The 20,482-nt window shown below is 45.9% G+C and overlaps 1 long non-coding RNA gene across 2 annotated transcripts in view; it reads right to left on the reverse strand.

Annotated features, from left to right (window-relative positions):
• Positions 1–20,482, reverse strand: part of LOC119706027 — a 166,461-nt gene that overhangs the window by 6,051 nt on the left and 139,928 nt on the right. For both annotated transcript variants that reach the window (XR_005258381.1, XR_005258380.1), the window contains exons 2-3: positions 7,985–8,075; positions 1,182–1,277 (exon numbers count right to left, since the gene is read on the reverse strand). This is a non-coding gene — a long non-coding RNA (uncharacterized LOC119706027). The remainder of the gene's footprint in view (positions 1–1,181; positions 1,278–7,984; positions 8,076–20,482) is intronic.

A 20,482-nucleotide genomic window follows, 5' to 3' on the forward strand; every position in this document is an offset into this window, starting at 1 on the left:
TTCCTTTGCACAAAAGCCATGGGCAGCTCCAGAGGGGCTCCCTGCTTCCACAGCATCCTCCTGCTCAGGGACACGGGGCCTTGGGAGCCTCCCGATTATTGGGGATATTTTTCCTTCCAACGAGAGGGAGAGAATGATGCATTTGACTTCATCTTATCAAAAGGCTAATTAATATTTTTTAAACTATATTATTCTATACTATATTACATTCCATTTAAACTGAATCTGCCAAGCACTCAACTCACTTTAACTCTATTCTATGCACAGAATCTTGTGACAGTCCAAACACACACACCTGGGTTTCATTGGTCAGTGAATTAAAATCACACCAGAATCTAATTATCAATTCTCTTAAGGTAAACAATCTTCCACGATGCATTCCACTTGTGAACAAACACAGGAGCAGTAAATGAGATGAGAATTGTTTTTCCTTTCTCTGAGGTTCAGGGAATGTGAAAGCCAGGAATATTCTCGGGAGGAATTGTGCCTTGCCTTTCTCTGTGAAGAGAAATGTGGTGACCCCTGGTCCTGCAACGCGAGGCAGGGGCTTGCAGGAGCACAAACTCTGAGGCAGCCCTGGACCCTGCAGCCCCAGAGAGAGCTGCAGGTGGGTTTTGTTTGCTGGGACTGTTGCCCTGAGACTGGAGCACCCAAAGGCTCTCCCTGAGCCAATTCCTTCTCAAGAGGGATCTGGATGGGCAGGAAAGGTGTCCCTCGGGATTGCTGTACCTGGGAGGGATCTCTCTTTTGTGCTGGAACACAAGCAATGATCTCTTTTCATCAGGTAAAAGCACAAAAAAGAGTCAGAGAAAACATGGGAAAGCCCTGTCTTTCCTGCCCTTGATGATACAAGGAATAAATCATTTTCCCAGCACCTGTAAAGGAGCCTGAACAGGACGTGTTTTACAAGAATTTCCCTCCTTAGCAATCCAAGGAGGGCCATGCTTAAGGCAGACAAATAATTTAATTTTTGTCACACTTCCTAACATTGCCACCAAACTGAGGCATTTACAGTCACCCTTGTCACAACACTAATTATCTATTTGAACAGCAGAGCTCTCTGCTGATTGAATGAGTTCTGCAGTGAGAGCAGATCATTTCAGCAGCAGCATCTCATCATCATCACTTTTTGGATATAGGATGTAAATAGACCATAATGATAAAAAATATGGCTTTGGTACCTTTTCAGCAACTTCAGATGAGACGGGGGAGCTTCTGCAGCAGCCAAAAGCATCAGTTCATGGTCTGGAAAACAATGTCCTGGGGGTTTGTGTTGCCTTGGAAACGTGAAAAATAAAGCACCATTAATTACCTGTTTTCAAGCCAGCAGTGTATCCAGGGCTGAGGGCCTGATCCCAGGCTAATGAATCCCTCACCCCAATTTCTGCAGCCTTGGGCTGATCAATCAGCCCTGCTGAACCAGGGCAGGGCTGAGGCACAGCAAAGCTCTGCCAAGTTCTCCTGCTGGCTGTGATTCCAGAGTGGCACCAGGAGCCCCCAGGCAGACACGCCCAGGGCTGTGGTTCCTCTCACCTTCACATCCATGGCCCCAATAGCATCTTCAGCTGGTTGGATTTTATAATAAAGGCACTTTTTCTTCAAGGGGGTACTAGCAGCAGACCTGATAAACATCCAGGAAAACACATATGCAAGCCCTATATCCCATATATATGGGATTTATATTTATTTATTTAATATATATAATATACTATAATAAATATTATTAGATATACTATATATTATAATATATATAATAGATATACTATATTATAATATATAATATATAAATTATATATAAATATATATTTATTATATGCAGAATATGATATATTTGTTATATGTATTATAGATATACATATCTATATGTATGTATTATATATTTTTAAATTATATATATATATATATATATATATATAAATTTATTTATTTCTATGTATTTTCTCCAGATAAAAACCATTCTGGTAGTCCTGGCCACTGGCACAGAACCAGGAGTTCAGCCAGACCTTCTGCTGTCATTCTACCCAAAATTCTGCTGAAGTCTTTACTGTTGCATCTTCTGTATAATAACAACTTTTAAGTGGAATTAAACATTTTTATCTACAGACTGCACGGGCTGTTTTTCCTCCCTCTAGTACTGGTGCTTTGGTGCTAGTTTTATAATTAGGAAATATAACTCTATATGATAACTCTCTGAAATAACTCTAATAATAAATAACACTGTGAAATCAGTGAAACTGGAATCAGCCTCTTGTAGGAGTCTGAAGCTGCCATAAAAGTTTCTCTCGGGAATGCTCCACCCCCTGGCAGCACAGCCCAAAGCAATCAGTGAAAACTTTAGGCACAAAAAGTATGGAAGGATAAAAATAACTCCAGTAACTCTGAGATCTTGCCCACAGCACAAGTCTGGGGCACAGCCACCTCCCTGGAAAAACGCCACTTTCATCTTGTATCACACTAAGCAAATGCTATTTTTATATTGGTCCCAGCTATTTTAAGCAAAAATTTGCTTAAAAAGGACGCTGAAAGACAAACTTTTCCTTTGGTGAGCATCCACTTCTAAACGAGCTGTTTACAGCAGTAATTTGGAGTTTGCTTTTCTCTCTGCAGTTTTCCTCAGGACTAATGCCAGTGGCAATCTCTGTGAATGTCCTGATTCTTTCTGGAGGTTAAACTGGCTACAAGAAAATCGGATCAAAGGGAAAGAAAAACTTTGTTTGGGAAGCACAAAAATATTTACATAACAGAGGAGAAGCCAGAACTCCTCTTTTCTACCATGTGGACACGCTTGTAAAAAGCAGGTTAAAAATTGGCCATTTTTAGTTCAGCTGGGGAGGAGAGAAGGGATTTTATAGCTCGTGAAAGAGAAGAGAGACAAGGCTGGAAATCAGTTTGTGATGCAGATAATTGAAAAGATCCAGAGTTTCCAGGGTTTCCTGCCTGGAGGAGAAGAATCTCTTGGAGCCATTTTGATGCACAAGAGGAAAAGAGAATAAAGCTTCCCACCACAGACAACTGACTGGGAAATGGCAGCCAGAAACAACAGGATTGGAGCAGGCAGAGCTTGGAAAGCAAGACAAGAGTTTTGTTTCAACCTCCTCTGAGCTCCTCAGCTGCAACCACCAATTTTGGCAGCAGGCTATTAATAGAACTCATGAGAGATAACACAGATTGAACTGGGGTTGGCCACTGCAGTAAAAAAAAATAGACACCCTTTTTCACAAGATGTTTCTCAAGAATTCACCTCTTCCTGGCCAGCTCTGGTAAGCTCAGACAAAATGGGGAGTTCAAAACATTTGTTGATATTTCTTCTACTGGGTTCATCATCTCTCCTCTCTGATGTGCTGGAAGCAAACCAAACCATAAATGTTTTGATATCAAACACCCACTTGTGCCTGCCCTGTGAGGAGCAGAGCTGTCCCTCCTGCACTTAATTAGCTGTCCTCTGGGAAGGAAGGAGAAAGGCCATGCTTCAAATGAGAGCCATTTGGGGAAGGCTTTCCTCAGAAGATGAGAGCTCTGGGATGTTTTGGAGCTGTCAGAGGCAGAGCCCATCTGTGCTGGGTGAGTGCTGCCAGAACTCGGGAGCGGTCCATGGTGATTGTTCAGATGGAAAAGGTGACTGAGGGGTCAGAGTGCTGCCCTGTGGGCATGAACACCGTGCTGGAGCCTGAGAAAAGCCCCCCTGAGAGCCAGGCATTGCCCCCAGCACCTCCTGTTCCTTGGGGAGGTCACTCCTGCTCTTGGGGTTCAAGAGGAGATTCTGCAGCTTGGGGCCACGTCCCTGCTTACCTGGAGCTGGTGCTAGAAAGCGTGGGACAGGGCCAGGCCCCTCCTCAAGGGCTGTCAACCAAATACCTCTTGAATTTCTTGAAGCCTCGTGGATCAGAATTCTCCCTTACACCTGGGGAGCATGAACACCCAGCTGCATTTTTGGGATGAAAGCCCAGATTTCAGAGGCCATGGTTTGATTTCTGGATCATCTGCTGATGGGCTCCCTTACATACTTCAACACTGAATTGCTGCAAATCAGGTTTAAATCTCTTTTTTCACCCCATTTCTATGAAGTTTAAATTAATTTCCAATATTCCACGTGCTCTTTTCTCCAGTCCCAGGCCAGCTGAGGTGCAGCCACACGAGTCCTGCCATTCCCAAAGCAGCTCCTGACTCACTGCTCTTACTGGGGCAGCACAGGGCTGGGAGCAGCTCCCAAGGACAGCAATTGCTGATGGAATTGATGATGTCTCCTGTTGCCAAAGTAACCAGACAAGCTTATAAATTTAAGCAGACACTATGAGGGACAATATGCTTAAAATGTTGGATTATATGGTAGTGGCACAGAATGGGAAAAAATTGAAATTAGAAGAGAATAAAAAGAGAATTAGAGAAATATTGAACATTTTGTCTATTTCACCTGTCAATAATGCCTCATGTGTTGCTGTAAGGATTCATGAAGGTTCAAGGAAGATATTTGAAGTGCCAAGAAAACATTATTTGTTGGTGAGTCCCACCTGCCCAGCAGCTGCTGTACATGGGCTTGAAGGGCACTTTTCAGTGGTGATAAGGAAAAAAGCATTTGAACAGAGAACCACAGAATCATTTAGGGTAGAAAAGACTTTTAAGATCATCAAGTCCAACCATTAACCCAGCACTGCCAAGGTCACCACTAAAGCATGTCCCCAGGCACCACATCTACACCTCTGTTAAATCCCTCCAGGGTTGGTGACCCCAGCACTGCCCTGGGCAGTCTGTTCCAGGGCTTAACAACCCTTTCATGGAAGAAATTCTTTGTAATATCCAATCTAAACCTCCCCTGGCACAACTTGAGGCCATTTTCCCTCTCTTATGGCTCGTTACCTGGGACAAGAGATATCTATTTCCCACTCTGTGTAGAACACTGAATTTTGTGAGCACGGGAACTCAGACACAGAGATGCTCAGATGATCAAAGGGCACTGGAGCATCACTGTTCCAGAGAGAAAACCTTCCCCTGCACACCTATGGCAGGGCAGGACTCCTGGCTCACAAATTCAGGACTTCTTCACTTAAACATGAGGACAGATATATAAAACACACACCCAGAAACCTGAGGGACTGAGGGGCTGGTTTCTCCACACGCCAGCAGCAGAGATGCTGCTGATTGCCAGGCTGCAGATGGACACTGCATTTAGAAATTAAACTGTAAGTCACTGGTTGTTGGGTTTTTTTACAGCATCAGTCAGGTTTTGTGTCTGTGGGAAACTTTTCCTCAGAGAGGCTCTTTTCACAGACACAGCAGGGATGGAGGTAACAGCATGAAATGAGAGAGCTTGAAAAGCAGCGGCGTGCTGCAGGAAGCCCAGCATTTGCATGTTAAGCTACATCTATTCCCTGAATGCTCAGGCACATGAAAGCAAGCCTGGATTTCTGGTTAGCAGCAGATCTCTTCGCTGCAGCCTGAATTTAAAGGTCAGAGATGTTTAGAGCTGGGGTTTTTTTGCACTTAGCTGGAGCAGAGTTCCACGGCTCTCCTCGGGAGGAGACGCCGTGCCGGGACAGCAGGGCACGGTCCTGTCTGCTGCACAGTGCCTTGACATCAGTCCCTGTCTCCCAGTGCCAGTGGCCCTGATTCACTGGGATGTTGTAGGAGAGACATTTCTCTGATACCAGTGACCTTAACAAGAGCTTTCCAGCGCTTGTCAGGCTCTGACAGCTGAATCCTTTTAGGCACGTAAATGCCGCGTGAGCGGAAAGCAGCCGAACGAAACCTTTTTCCCAAAAACACAGCCCTGAGGGAAGTATGAGACATTCAAACTCAATTCAAACCTGTCTCCTCTTCAGAAGTTAAGCTGATTTTTGACCAGGCTGAAGCTTTCCTACCTGACATGGCAATTCTGCCCTTTGGCTTCTCCCCACGTGCCTGGAGGGGCTGGCAGGGCTGGCACCAGGGCTGCGGGCACGGATGCTCAGCTCTGCCTCCCGCTGCTCCTCATCCTCCTGTGACACCCTGATGAACAGCCAGGCATGGTAGGGTTGTCATCCACGCCCCTGAGCTCCCCAGGATGCTGTTTCCTGCCTTGCTTTGGCATCCAGGAGCGGGAGATAAAGAATAAAATGATGACCCTTGTCATCGCCTCCCAAACGAGCAGCTCTGATGTGCTGCGTGTTTGAATAGTCAGGGCAGGGGCAGACACACATGCTGGATTTACTGAGATAAATGTTGGTCTCAGCTGTTGAATTCCTGGTGCTGATGAAGGCTGCAGAAAAATTGTGTGTATGCAGAGCGGATAAGAGATGAGGGCTTGCTGTTGCCTGCCAATAGATAAAGGAGTGGAGTGACTGCTGCTTTGTTTGGCTTTGTGATTAGATTGATAAGGCTCATGTCTTAGAATAGGTGAGCAATTAAACAGCAATACAAGCCAAGATCCTTGGATTCACCTGAAATGCACTGGGGAGCTGGAAGGGGAGGCCCCTGGGGGGACTGATCTGACCCCAGAAAGCAGTGCACACCCTCCAGAGGGTTTTTAGTTCAGCTCTTCTGGACTGGTCATTTATCTCATGCTGGTGAAGTGGCACATGGCTCCATCTCCTCTGGAGAGGGGACACCATTTCTGAAACCAAAAGGGAGGGAGAGGTGGGCAAAGATTTGTCTCACATCCGCCCAGGCAGTGACACCCCAGCCCTGAGAGTGGAGGCAAAACCCCCTCAGATTTCCCAGCACAGCTGCACACAGTGGCATTTAAAAGGCCCATTTCAAATTCCCTCCCCTTCCCCTCCTGGTAGAGATGATTTCCTGCAGAGCTGAAGGGAAGCACCAGCCCCAGCAGCATCAGCTGAAGGATGAGCTTGCCTTTCTCAGAAAGCCTGGAGGTCCCTGCTCAGCTCGGCGCTGGCAGCCGCGGCTCCCGAGAGCCACCCGTGCCACACGGGCACTGGGGACAGGCAGCTGGCGTCACCGAGCCACCAGGCTGCCTCAGCAAGGCAGAACAGCCATCTGGGGCTCTGCCAGACTCGGCTTCTGGCCTCCCAGGTCCCTTGCATGAATGCATTTGTGCTCTGCTCTGCTGCCTCCACAAGCACTGCTGGTGCTGAGAGCGTCACTTATCCCAGTGAGGAACATGACAAAAATTGCTGGGGCTTTGTTCTAGGATTTTTAGCTACTTGCTGTATCCAAATAAGTCACTTGTCTTATTTTTAGAGGAAATTTTTTGTTACTTTCTGCCTGTAAACCTCCCACCCAAGGGCAGCACCTTCCATTGCTGCAGTCCCTGGGACATCCCTTCAGGACAATCAATATGGGACACTGTGAAATCTCAGGGATTTTCTCTGCCACCAGCCTCAAAGCACCTTGAGAAATTCCACGTGTCTGCCTCCCAGAGTGCCACTGCAGCAGGTATAAGTGTGAACCTCTGCCACAGAGCCTGGACAGGCTCTGCTGAAGAGAGAGGAAGAGGAAAGGAGATTCTCCTTTTCTCTCTCTGCCTTCAACAAATCCACAGCTGCTTATGGCATCTGATGCTACATGCATTCACCTCTTACCTGGTCCCTTTATCTTTTCCTCTTCTGGGACTCCAGTCCTACCAAGGACAGCTGAACTCCCCAGAGCTCTTCTCCTCTTCAGCTCTGTCCTGTCTGTGGGGGTTGCATTAAGTTACCCAAATTTTACTGCTGCGTTCAGGGGTCAGAGCAGAAGTTACATAAAGCAGCAGCACCTCTGCAAGGGAGAACTGATCCCTCAGAGGGCATGAGAGCAGTTGTAGCTCTCAATGACCACCTGAAATGGGCTTTTATGAAGTTGCAGGTCATTACCAAAAATTTCAAAATACAGAAAGTAAGTCTGACATACCTATGAGGGAAAATATTGTAGGTTACATTTAAATCATTATCCCATGCAAAATGTGCCATACTCCATTTAAACGTGTGACTGTCTCAGGATTTAGTGAATCTGCTGAAAATTCTCATTGCAAAGATAAAAAAATATTTAAAGGCTTTGAATGAGAGCTGCTCACCTGTATCACCCTCATTTGGGCTGTGCTCAGACCTCAGGCACCAACAGCTCCACATCCTCCAACACCTGAACATGGAGTCAGAGAAGGTTTCCTTTGGGAAGAGTTGAGAGAAACAAGCTGAATCACAGGTATGGTTGAGCTGGGAACTCTAATGTCTGCTGGATTTTGGGCACATTTGTAATTCCTGCTTAGAATTCAATTATTTACATAATTGACAGAAATGTAAAAGCAAATGAGGTAACAGAGTGAAAATACTTGTGGTTTCTTATGGCGGTAAAGACAACTTCAAAACAGCTTTAAAAATGAAGGCCAACATTATTTCCAGATTTAGAGCTTTTCATGGTCACACTCTCAACTAAATCAGTGATAAGTGAATGTTGGAGGCACAATACAGAACATTCTGGTCTAACAGACAAGCAGGACCAGAGTCTGAACTGGGAATTCTTGTCCACCACATTGCCTTTGGGTGGTCACAAGGAAGCCAGGAAATGTATCTGACTCTTTTCCCAGTACCTGCCACGGGCAACAGAGATCCCAGCCCACACAAAGCCCTTCAGTGACCATCCACAAGATCCTTTCCTTATAGATACAGGCAGCAGGGCAAACAAAGAGCTGGAGGCTGATGTGTGCTCTGCTTCACCATTCAGTGTTAGCTCAGTCCTCCCACCAGCCTGCTCTGGTGAATGGAGGAGCACGTGGGGCTGAGAATTACCAAGCAGGTGTTTAAAAGATATCTGTAAGCAGTCCTGCTATAGTCTAATTAGTGCTCTAATACACATTACAGTGCACAGTCATCATTATTTCCTCTTCATTAGCTGCTGAAATATAACACATCTTTAAAAAAAAAAAAAAACCTAACCCATTTTCCTTTTTTTTTTAATTAAAAAAACCCCAAGAGCCTGTTTCTGCCATTACCATAACAAAGGCAATAGGAATATGATTAATGCATCCATCCAAGCTATGTGCATTGTACATTAAAGGCACCAGCTCAGCCTAACGTGAGCTCCCACACGCTAAGACACACTTGGCAACGTTCACACTTGCACCAAAGGAAATGTTTGGAAACAACTGAAGAATGAATCTTTTCTCCTAAAAATGCAGAATCTTGTTCTTTGCAAAGAGGGAGGCCACAAGCCCAGCAGAATGCACCCAAATTATTCAAGGCATGGTCTGAGAGGCGCAGGAGATCTCTGTCCTGTGGTCACTCCAGAGGGCAGTCGGTGCCAGCTCTGCACGGTTTGGGATATTTTGGTGGTGGTGGCTCTCTCTGCCCCAGCAGGCAGCTGCAGAAATTGCTGAAACGTGGCCATTGCTCCCAGCTCCTCAGAGAGACTCTGCAAGAGCTGCAGGACTGCAGGATCCCAGCCAGACACATCCCAACCCCAGCCCTGACAACACAGACACAGCTCAGGAGCTGCGGTGCCCAAAGTCCTCAGGAACACCTCCTGCCTTTGGGCATTCCTCATACAGATCCCACCGGGGTCACCTGTGCCAAGGAAAAGGTCTTCTCCAAGCCTGTGGGGCAGGATTTCTTCAGTGGTGCAGCAGATTGGGTTGTTCCAGTCAGACAGCTGGGGTACAGCACACTCCCTGCAGAGCCTTTGGGATAATCCGGGGGGCTGGGTGGGAGATCAGGGACCCAGCTCCTTTCCTCCAGGCCTGTGCACACTGGACACCCTCGAAAAGTCACCACAACATCCCTAAGACAAGACATCCCCTCTTCCACCTCCAAATTTAATTCTCCATCAAAGGTTGGAAGTCAGGATGAACTCAGCAGAGGGCACAGCAGCTGAGGAAGGAACATTTTTTTCTGCCTGCTTGGCCTCTGACAGCAGCCCTTTTAATTACAGCAAGTTTTCAGCAAGTCCCTGATCATGCCCAATCCCCTAAACTCAACTTGAAGCTTCTCTGCAGCTCCACTCTTCACCTTCTGTGACAGAGCAATGACAGATGCTCCCAAACCGATCCCTTATGAAACATAACGCCACGTCTATAATGAGGCCTTACTGCAACAACAGATTTTACTCTTCCTCTAGAGATCTGCAGAAATCTGGCCAATTTTTAGACTAATTCAAGCTCTGGGGAGCAAGAAAACCCCAAAGTTGATGCTGCTGGTGAAGCAGCAGACAAGAGGGGAAATGCCCTCTGAGCTGCTCTGCTCCCAGCAGCCAGGCAGGTGGGGATTTACACCTGGAGCTAAAATGTGAATTCACACCCAGGGGTCTCACCTGTGCCTTGGTGCCACAGAGCCTGGTCCCTGTCAAAACCTCAATCAGCTGGAAAAAGGCCCAGGATTTTCTAGGGATGTTTCTGGCCCTGGGCTTGCAAAAGCCCCCAGAACAAAAAACCAACAGCCCCAGTGATGGATGCCAGGGCAGGGAAAGTTTCGTGTGCCTTCACTTTAAAGACAGGGGAGCAGCAGCAAATAGGTTAAACAATTTAGCCCAGGTTGTTCAATAAGTGCTTTGCAGAGCCTGGGTTGGGATCTGGAGATCTTGTCTCCTGTTATCGACTTGATTTAACATTGCTGGAAACACCTTAATTATTTTGTTTTGTTGTTCCAAAGAGCTGAGCATAGGAAATAGTCTAAAGCCCTGTGCAATGCTGAAAGGAAAGCTTGATGAGATTTTGTTTCTTTTGCTGAGAATACAAAGAGCAAAAGGTTGAAAGTAGATGGGCCACTGAGTTCTCCTGGTTTGCTTTTACAGGTTGTTTTTCCTTATTTTCATTATTAATCAAAACCACTCTGAAGTTTCCTAAGGAAAAGGGTAATGGTGTCAAGAAAATTTAACATGTGCTCGAGATGAATTCAATGCAGCTCTATTACCTGTAGGTCAGCTTGTTTTTTCTTTTAGAGACAAGTTTACATCTCAGCTTAGGGAAACTATTGAACCAGGCACAACAGGAGCTCTGTGCTGCTCCTGGAGCCCTGTTACAGGAGCTGAGGAGCACAGGAGTTTGATAATGCTTTAATGCAGCACAGACATAGCATTTGATTTATGTATTGATCACTCTGTACACAATTAGTGGAGTAAGTGCAAGTTTACAGCTGGTGCAGCTCCTTGCTCTTGCTTTTGGAGTGAATAAAACTGACTGAAGCTGAAGTGAGGGGCAGCAATCATGTTCCCTGACCTCAGCAGTGACATCCAGCAGCAGTCATGAAGCACAAAGGCTTTTGAAAACCATGCAGAAGCTCAGTCCCTTGGAGTTATGCTGACTGCTCTCTCACCTGTGATTTAAAATTATTTAAAATAGATGCTTAAAAAACCACGATTTTAAAATATTTTTTTTTAAATTGAGGTTAACCTCCAGCTTTAAAAAGCCAGAGGAAAAGGATTGCTTGCTGAATTTCAGTTCCAGGCACTTTTATATTTGACAGGTAAAAAATGCAAAAAATATTTCATGCATTTAAAGGCTTTTCTTCCTCTTGTTCAGATATTTATATTGTATTCTAATTGCTGATTACTCAACAGACAGAGGTAAATGTCTTTCACCCCTGGGACTTTTGAAGATGTTATTCTGACACGTCCACGCAGACCAACACCCACTCAGCACATCAGGATGTAACTGCAAAATCAATTAATTCAACAGCTATTTCTGCAGCCTGAAGTGTAATTACCCATGAAATGTTGATGGGTTTCAGGATAGCAGAAATTCATCATTTATGCTTAACCTGGCTTGTTTTCCCCTCCCTCCATCCCAGAAGCAGTGCTTGGATGTTCAGGGAGAAGTGATGGATGCAGGTGACTTGGGTCTCACCCACTCTGGACCAATTCAAGCCATTTTACCCCTCAGCGAGGTGAGCTGGAGCAGGGGCAGCTCTCCCAAAGCCCAGCTGAACCGACACCCAGCTCCCTCCCAGTAAAACCCCTCGGCAAAGCCTTCTCCTTCCCCCTCTCCCACCTTTCCTCTGCTTCTCCTCCTGCTGCTGGAGGCTGCTGCTGTGGCTGAGGAGTTTCCTGCTCGCCCTGCAGCTCTGCAGGAGCCCTCTCCTGCCTCGATGAACACATGCTTGCCCAGCAGCAGCTCCACCACAGCCACTTCCCACCTGCAGCACTTCAAGGGCACGCCCTGGGATGAGGCTTTCAAAAGTCCTCCACACCCCCTGCACGGAGCTGCAGCAAGGAGCTGGCTCCAGTTATGGATGCTGGATATTAACAACAACTCTAAACACAATAATTAATTCATTTATCTCTCCAACTTACAGTAGCCTTTGTGTAGAAAAGTGTTTAACGGTTGAATAATTTTAATTTTTTTTTTAAGCTCTATGTAAAACAGGCATCATCAGTATAATCCTTAGAATCTAATAATGATTCCATCAGTGTAAAATCATTATCCTTAGGCAAGAAGGAAACCAATTCAATTATGGTGTTGGTTGAAAAATCGAGGGTGAAAAGTTGTAGTACATATTAAACTTGAGGCTGGAAAAGTTGTAGTACATATTAAAATGGTTACTACAAAATTTGTGCATCCAGGCTAACAAATGCTAATATGTTCCTTTGTTACCTTCTAATTTATATGATTCATGTAAGCCTGCAGCAAGAGAAACTTGTTTTAAAATTCATCTACATTAAAAAATAGCAATGCAATGAATTGTAAAGTTATTAGCATTCATGTCTAGTTGTGTTATTAAGCTGTACACATCAAATCGGGTACTACAAGTACAGAAATGTCATAATGAAGTAGAACAGCATTTAATCAGAAGAATTTCTAAAGGTCATCAGAGCATCATATAAATTCATCCATGCATGACAGCGCTATGAAATAAATAACTGCAAGAACACTAAGAATAAACTTCATCCTGGGAGCTTTGTTTCCAATAGTAGAAGAATTAGCTGAATTTCATGCTGACAGAACAGCTAACAAAAAATACTGAATTCTGGAGCTTTAATTAATGAAAGACTAATAAGATGAGGAGTTTTCCACGAGGGAGCTAACGAGGTGTGCTCCCTGATAGTTTCCCACCACAGCTGATCTCAAATGTCTCCCTACAACTCAGAGCAAGTGCTCAGCTCCCTTTTTTCTTCCTCATTAGCCAGATGAGCCCTAAATGATTCCCTTTAAATAACCAACGATTTGTTAATATTTTTGCACTCATAACAACACTTTAAGTGCTTTAGGATGTGTATCATGGGCCTGACAGCTGGCAGCTCCAAGCACTGGAGCTATTTTGATGTCTCATGGCAAGGCAGTGGCTGGGATGCTCCAGCATGGTCAGAGCAGATGCTGTGGTCGCCCAGGGCTGGGCCCAGGTACCTAAAATCATGTTGAGGTGCACCTTGATCTGCACAAAACCTAATTGATTTCACTGGGAACCTTCCCAGAACAAAGCTGAGCTCTCGGGGATGGAAGGCAGGGGCTGTGGCTGGGAAGGTGCGTTCCCACAGCCCGGGAGGGGATTCCGTGCAGGGGCACACAGGCGTGATGAGCCAGGCTAAATCACTAATTCATCAAAGGCTGCTTCTCAGCCCTGCGTGGATCACTGGCTCCCACCTCATTAGGTGGCCTGGCAGAAAAAGGAGCCCTGTGCTTCCAGCTGCTCCCCAGCCCTGGGCACTGCTGGTGCTGGAGGGACACAGGGGATGAGGAACTTCCCTTCCTGGAGTGGCCGCTGCTGGGCAGCGCCAGGAGCCCTGCACAGGGCACCCCATCCTTTATTCTGTTTGAACAGATCCCTGGTATGTTTTAAAGATAAGGATTGTGGGTTTTGTAATTTTAGTTCTGTGTTAGGATTCAAGCAAACCCTGTTGCTCCTGCTGCAGTAGCTGTGCTGGCAGGAGAGAAAGCAGATGAAACACTTCTCTGCCTCCATGGATTCAGCTGGACAAAGCCCCAAGCACCGAGCAGCCCTTAAAATGGATGTCTCAGCTTTCTCAGCCTAATTGCAAGTGGGAATTTCTCACAAAGCAGCCACTCCTCTCCTGCTGGTCCTCCGAGTTCCTGTGCATGCCTGAATCTGTGTTGGCCCTTCCCCTCTGACAGGAGCACTACAGCCGTGGAGGACTCCTGGAATTTGGCATTGGAGCAGGGGAAAAAAAATACAGATACTGTGTATTTGTACAGTGACAAACCAGCTGGACTATCTGTGTGATTTTGTGCAGCACCAAGAGGAAAAAAGAACATGCTTTTGTACATGGCAGACTAATTTGGAGAACCTGCCACTGTCCCTGCAGAGAAATGCTTGTTTGCTCCTCAAATCCCACAGAATGAGCTTGTTCAGCACTCCCTCCTCTCCTCTCCTCCCTCCTCCCCAGTGCCACAGGGCATTGGTGACTGAACCTAGAGCCTCAGATTCGAATTCCCTTCACCAGGGCAGTTCCTCCTCTGGGGACCAATGCCAGAATCTCAGACATTGGGTCACAACCTGCTAAGGCAGGGCATGCCTCACTGACACACGCACAGAGGACATCACATTACCCCTTTCCATCTCCTTATTTCATATGCCCCATCAAGAGAGTAATTTCTTTTATTTTTCTTTTTTTTTTTTTTAATTCTAGCAAATTACTGCAAAAAGCAACAGACAACTCCAGAGGCTGAGCACAGGCTCATGCATCATTTTCATATCTTTTTTTAATTAATTAATGTCTGTGCTGAATGAAAGAATTTATAACCACACTCAGGTTTCCCAAGAAATCATCCTAGCAGCATGTTCACTGAATCAGCAGGAAAAACGAATAAACAAAATGAAATCAGAAAATAAAAGCAGTATCTAAATGAAAGCCAGAGGAGCTGAAAAGAACCATGAGATTATAATCTTAAATTAAAACCACAGCGAGGGCAATATAAAAGATATTCTAATCACTACATCCAATTAAATGAAGTAAATCACTAAAGCATGTTAAGTGCCTTAACTATTATAATAATTAAGAATCAAACAGAAATCAAGCATCTCTGCAAGACTGATGATGCACATTAGTGCACAGGGAATGCTGGCTCCCATCTGAATGCAGAGGCAGAGCAGAAAACATTTCCTGGTGCCCAGGCCAGCGAGGGTGAGAGGGTGAGGGTCCAGGAGAGAAAGAAGACAAAATACTTTTCTACCTCCATGGAGGTAGAAAAAATATAGATAGATAGACACATAGATAGATAGAGAGACAGATAGATAGATAGATAGAGGTAGATAAAAGTAGATTAAAAACTTTTCTACCTCCTCCCAGTGGGAGAAGGGGTGTCCCACAGTGTCGGAATCCAGAACATCCCTCTGGGTGTCCTGGATGGCCAGAGCTGCTGGCAGGAGGCTCTGAGACCCTGGCATGCAGCCAAAGACACACGTGGGGTTTTGATCTTAGCCCGTGTAGCAAGTTACTAACTCTGTATGAAGAATTACAAGCCACACACACACAAAAGTTTAGATAGCATAGTAGAGATAATCACGAAGTGAAAGGAAGGATTTTTGAGTGCTGTACAGGGGGGTTTTAAGCCTTGTACGCAGGGGTCCAAGTTTTGTACATGGGGGTCAGGAGATCTAAGATGGAGGGACTTGGGTGTGCCCTGTCCTCTTTCTTTCTCCTTCCCAGCCTCCATGTCTTTGGTGATGTTGGCACTCACAGATTGGTCTAGAGTAGAAAGTCACCATTCAATATAGATAGTAGGTATTGGAGAAAAAGTATAAACATGTAGTACGTAATATATGATATAAAAGATAGCACCAGCCCCCTGGGAGGGCAGTGTGCCTTTGTCTGAGCTGCTGAACAGGCCACAGCAGTTCAGGGAGAAGAATCTTTTAGATAACCAACAATAAACAACCTTGAGAACAGACAACAGAAGACTACTGAGTCTTTCTTCGAAGGCACGGGTTGGAGGAGGGACTTTTCCATCTTTCGGGGTCATCCCAATCCAGGGGTGAAACCCCACACCACAGTGTCCCTGAGGTGAACAGATCCTGCACAGGAGCAGGGTCCAGCCCTCCTCCCTCAGGAGACAAGCCACCAGGAATCTGATGAGAACTTCCACAAAAAGCATTATTCTGAGACTGCAGGCTGTGGGCAAGCAGAGCTCTGTACGCTTTGGTGTCTCACTGTGGGCAGCTCCAAAGCATGAACCAGAACCAGAGAATCTTGGTTTGGGTTGGGAAGGAACTTTAATGACCATTGAGCCCAACCCCTGTGCCATGGGCAGGGACAGCTCCAGCCAGGTCAGGCTGTGCTGTCCAACCTCATCTTCCACAATTCCCGGGATGGAGCATCCACCACCATCCTGGGAAGCTGCTCCAGTGCCTCACAACCCTCACTGTAAAACAATTCTTCATTAAACCCAGTTTAAATCTACCTTCTCTTAATTTAAAACCATTAACCTTGCCCTGTTGTCACTGATCTCTGCAATGTAGAACAACACCCTGTGGCTCAGGGATGGCACCACCAAACCCTTCCACAAAAATGTGGATTATTGTCCAAATCCACCCAGCACATCCTCAGCACAGGGATAAAATCCAGCACAGGCAAGGACCTGAGGATCATGTACAGCTCCTCATTAAGTTACAGACAGTGATGCTCCTATCTTAAATCCGTCTGAGGCCGTGCATGGGTGATAGATATTTTAATTAGCAAAATTAGCAACCAAGAAGTACAATTTAGACACAAGATTTATCTGCGAGTGGTAATTCCCCAACTTTTCTGCAGTAGCTGGGGCTTAGCCTTCTGAATACAGAATGGAAACAGTGAACACACACAAACCTCATTGACGACTTCCCTACTTCCTGAGAGTTTTATAATTTAATGTTTTTTTTCCCAATTCAGATCATTCCTGCTTAAACAAGAGCCATTTTAACTAAATCATGCTCAGCTGGGATTTCCCAGCCTTCAGGAAGACATGCTTAATATTGCAGGATAGCTGAAATCAGGTGAACTCTAAAATTAGAGTCAAAAGTGAACTGTCTAGACAAAATGTACTCATATTTGGGGAGAATAGCTAACGACAGAATCCAGGGAGGAAAACTGGTCCTGCTGGAGTTCTCTGCTGCACAAAGAGGCCCTGAAGGGCAGCAGGAGGTGCTCAGGAAATGCAGTGAGCACACCTAGAAGGGATCATTTGCACTATGTTTTATCATTTTTTCCTAATAATCTGGAGAGTTAATTCAGCCCCTTTGCCCTGCACTTCGGGGAGGAGGAATAGTATTTGAAGGATCAAGACATGCTGAATTTTATAAGTAGGGTTTTTAAACAGTTCTCCCTCTACTTTCATTTTACACACTTGAAAGTTGGTAGATGAAAAACTCACTGAGAAAATACAAAACTGAACAACTGAAACATTGATTTATTTTTTTCCCATTCTTCTTCATATTTGTTTTCTTTGTAAGAAGAACACATTGAAGAGCTCAGTGTGGGATTTCATGTCTATCTCAGGGAAGTAATCCCTCCCACACTCATTGTATGGGAGGGAAGGGAACTCAGCAGCAGTGAAGAGCTGCTCCTTCCAGTGCATTGCTGGCAAGGAAATAACAGCTGCACATTGAGCACAACAGTCCGGGCTAAAACTATAAAATATCTGCAGTACATCTTGGTCTGTCTGGGAAAAAAAAAGGGAAACCTGTTAGGGAGGGTTCCAGGCTGTTCTGGCAGCAGGGAAGGGTTTGGAGAGGAACATGAGCAACCTGCAGCCTGCAAAGACCAGGGCACCACTTAGCCAGGACCAAAAGTTTAATTAACAAGGACCAAAAGTTTGATTAACGAGGACCAAAAGTTTAATCAACAAGGTGTGACACTCCCAACTCTGCAGTTCCATTTGCAATATCACTTTCAAGCAGCTCGTTTTCCCCCAGTCCATCTCACAATCACTTTTGTGTCTTCAGCCATAGAACTATTAAAATTCCACAGTGTTGGACCAAGTGCAGGTAATTTCACTGGCAAAACTGACCCTTGAATCCTTCCTGTGCTACACTCCCAAAGCATAACCTGCTCCAACCCTGGTGCTGAGGCATCCTGGCAGCCTTCAGCTCTCCCAGAAACCAGAGGATTCCCCCCAAACTGCTGGCACTGTCCCTCACCACCCCCGAGCCAGTGGTGCTGAGCCCTGTCCCACCACCAGTTTCTTGGTCCCTGCACAAACACCAGGTGGAAAATGCTGTTCAAGAGCACACCTTGCACTGAAGCCCCCAGAAAGCAGGAGAATCCAGCCCTGAGCTGCCCCTCAGGTGTGTGGTGGGAAGGGGTTTAAAACCAGGGAGCAGCAGGCTCCTTTCCAGGGCAGATGGAATATTGACACCTTATCAAACATGTGCTCTGAGCTGGAGCTTCCAGACCAGCCTAGAGCCCCACTGAGAGGATTTACAGGATGATGCTGCATTAAAAAAAACCTGCAAGTCAAAGACCAAAAGCAACAACAAAAAAGTGCCAACATTAATCCAAAAAGGCTTAGGAGAGGAATCCCTTCAAAACAGATACCCACAATCCAATTCAGACTCTCTCAGTTTTAACACAAAAAACTGCAAACTACAATGGAGAAGAAAATCCCAGAGCCCTGGAGACAGCCTTGGCCTCCAGTGCTTGTGCCACACCACGAGTGAGGCTCCACTCCTTGGGTTTGAGGGTTATTATTGTGTAACTGGGTGTTCCCCCCAGTTACCTGCTGCTCCCCCAGTTGGCCAGAGTGATGCTCCAGACCCTGCTGTGCTTCCAGAGCCCCTGACTGCTGTGGCAGGTGGGTTCAGCCTCCCACAGGCCCCTTCCCAGCCTGCCTCCTGCATTATCTGGATCATGTAAGCCCTCAAATTCTCATCCCCAAGGATTTCTCCAGCCTCCCAGGCCTTTCAAACACTTCCTCTCTCAAGAACCTCCACTTATCTGTGAGAATATTTTACCTTTCACCACATAAAGCTTGGATTTCTCTACGTTTGAACTTCAGTCTGCTTTATTTTATCTTTTAATATATCTCGGTGTCTTTTACAGTTCCTGGTTATATTATTATGCATTTGAGCAGGTCTCCCCTAAGGAATGACCTTATCTGTGGGTATTAAAGCCTGACAGCTTTCAGCTGTTCTTTTACTGCTGGATTTGTTCTTTGGGCTGGGGAAGGGCAGGTTCAGTGCAGAACCAGTAAACATCTGCTGAGACTTAACCCCTTGCACAGGCTCTGACTACAAGGCCTTGCATAATTTCTCTGCCCTTTCTTTCCTTAAATTAGCCCAAGAAAGAAAAACCTGCATCTCCAGCAACATTTTGGAAGCCTGGCATTTCAGAAACGAGGGTTGCAGGACAGGAGGATTTGGTCATGTGTGATTACTGCCCCAGGTCAGACACACCAACCAACATGCCAAATACAGATGCCAACAGCAATAAGGCAGTGGCCAGCCCCTAAATGTGCTCCCATTTAAATTAAAAAATGTTATTTTACATTTAGTATTTCAACTCATCAAAAATATATCCCTATTAATGGGATTCTGGGCACCCTCATTGCATATTCTGCTTTCTAAGCCCCATAAATTGGGATCCTGAACGCTGCCTGGTGACAGGGAGTTCTTTAGGGTTCCTCTATACAGCACTGCTCTTCCCATTAAATTTCCAATAAAGCATTTCCATTTTTATAACTGAAACCCCAGAAACAGCACTGGAGGAACCCAGCATTTAACTCTTAAATTTAACACAAACTATTTTGCTCGGCATGAAAGCTTTTTAAAATTACTCCAGTGCAGATTGTGCTTTACTCTTGTACTTGGTGAGCTTAATATGTCCATGGCAACTGATGAATATTCCTGCTGCTCCTGCTATAAATAACAAACCTATTTGGCAAAGTCTGAGATGTAAATATTAAATCCAGCACAAAGGCAATGTTCTGTCCCTTCTTTTGCTCCCTTCTGAGTTAGGAGCGGGTTATTTCCAAGTAGATCACAACATTGCAGAAACCACCCCTTTTGACTGACACTGCTTTCAACGCCAATCACACTTTTGGGGCTGGGGAGATGCTGTGTAGGGCCAGGCTGGCTGCAGCAGCATTCCCAGAACATTTGGGATCACAGTGATGCTGTGTAAGGCCAGGCTGGCTGCAGCAGCATTCCCAGAACATTTGGGATCAGGGTGATGCTGTATAAGGCTGGGCTGGCTGCAGCAGCATTCCCAGAACACTTGGGATCACAGTGATGCTGTGTAGGGCCAGGCTGGCTGCAGCAGCATTCCCAGAACATTTGGGATCACAGTGATGCTGTGTAGGGCCAGGCTGGCTGCAGCAGCATTCCCAGAACATTTGGGATCAGGGTGATGCTGTGTAAGGCCAGGCTGGCTGCAGCAGCATTCCCAGAACATTTGGGATCAGGGTGATGCTGTGTAGGGCCAGGCTGGCTGCAGCAGCATTCCCAGAACATTTGGGATCAGGGTGATGCTGTGTAGGGCCAGGCTGGCTGCAGCAGCATTCCCAGAACCAGGAGAGCTCCACAGTCCCAGCACTGAGGTGGCACAATCAGAGCACAGCTTCTGGAGAGCCCCCAGAATTTGTGGCTCTGTTTTCAGAAACTTCAAGGCAGAGTCTCACCTGCAGGAGCACATGGGCAGCTGGGTCACTATTTTTCAT

The sequence above is a fragment of the Motacilla alba genome, chromosome 12 (genome assembly GCF_015832195.1).
Source record: "Motacilla alba alba isolate MOTALB_02 chromosome 12, Motacilla_alba_V1.0_pri, whole genome shotgun sequence".
Classification (NCBI taxonomy): domain Eukaryota; kingdom Metazoa; phylum Chordata; class Aves; order Passeriformes; family Motacillidae; genus Motacilla; species Motacilla alba.